Source organism: Pseudophryne corroboree, chromosome 5, assembly GCF_028390025.1.
Source record: "Pseudophryne corroboree isolate aPseCor3 chromosome 5, aPseCor3.hap2, whole genome shotgun sequence".
NCBI lineage: Eukaryota > Metazoa > Chordata > Amphibia > Anura > Myobatrachidae > Pseudophryne > Pseudophryne corroboree.
The window spans coordinates 216,869,924-216,871,498 of record NC_086448.1 but is presented as its reverse complement, the minus strand read 5'-3'; positions in this window follow the sequence as shown (position 1 = coordinate 216,871,498).

Genomic DNA, 1,575 nt, shown 5'->3' with positions numbered 1-1,575 from the left:
GCAGGAATTCATTTTGGTTTTCAGTCATATTTACATGTTTTATTGCAACTGCAATATGGAATATTGGTGTGTAGAGGAAAACTAATTTTTTGGGGATCACTGAACAAATAAACTGACTCCATCTCATCACTATATTTCTTTTCCATTTATCTTCATTGTGTCCTCATCACCATAACGTCCTCATCACCATAACTACAGGGACTACAGTTCTGTTCTTTGTGGAGACGTTTCTCAATGCTTTGTATTATACTGCTCTTTTCCTCTGATGGATACATTTTAGCTTTTGGATCCTAATGTAAAAGCCCCATAATATAGATGTAGAACTAATAAACAAAATGTATTCCATTTCCAGCAAAGGTGCCCCCCTCCTCCCCCCACCCTTATTGTAAATCCTATGTAGATATTAAGAGGGGGTTGTTTATTGAAAATTACATAACATGTGAGCAAAGGCAGGATCAGATCTTAATTATATTGTTTATTCGATTCATTTGCTGCCCTTTCAGCAGAGCATTACCTAGTTTTTCCCAGAGTTTTCTTGGATCAAATTGATTTTCTCATGCTCTGTTCAGCTCACAAAGAACTGAAACATGTCCGACCTCATTTGGCCAAACTCGGTACCAGAGGATTATTCCTTTCTGGCTTTTATTCTGATGTTCCCGGAATCTGACATATATTTTAACTTCCCTTCTCATGATTATTTTATCTCGGATAATCAGAAACATCTTTCATTCTCTTGCCACACAAGCAAGGACACTGTAATGCTTTTTTTGCTCATCTGTTTCTTTGTATACACATAACGAGGTCACAGACGTCACATCACAAGTCTGGCTTATGTTGACACTACAGCTAATGACCACGGTTTTCAAGAGCAAAACTAAGGATGGAAAATGTGTTCAATGGTTCATATTAAAAATAAAATGGGATAATTATGTACATTTATTGTGGTAATTTGATGAAGGTGGTTGTTAGTAGGAGGAGTACCTCCTGGCAAAGTTTTATGAACGACTTCTGTGCTATTCAGCACTGGCAGCGTTTGATATATACACTGTTAGCAATAGAGCAGATCATAAACCACTTATACTATTCGTCTTTGCTAATATTAATCACTCTGTCTTAAGGTGGAACTAATGGGGAGATGTATCAAATCTTCTGAAGAGGACAGGTGGTACCAAGGGCATAGCTATCATAGGTGCAGGCAGTGCAACTGCTATGGGGCCCAGAGCTGAGAGGGGTCACCTTACCTGTCAAAATTACGTGTGTTATATAAATTTTTCGCTATTGGGTGGTACGTAGGGGTCCTTTCAAACTTTTTTCTTGGGGCCTGCAATATATCTAGTTATGCCCCTGGACCTGCTCATTGTAGTGTGGTATAAAATGAACTGGAGGGCATTTTAATGTTATATAATATGACTCGGGGCACTAATGAGGCACAATATGAATGGGGAGCAGTATATATCATAATGTGAATTGGGGTACTGTGTGGCATAATGTGTACTGGCAGCTCTGAAATGTGACATGGGGTGAATTTAAGCACCACTACTATTCATAAAAGAATCTAGGGCACTACTATAGGGA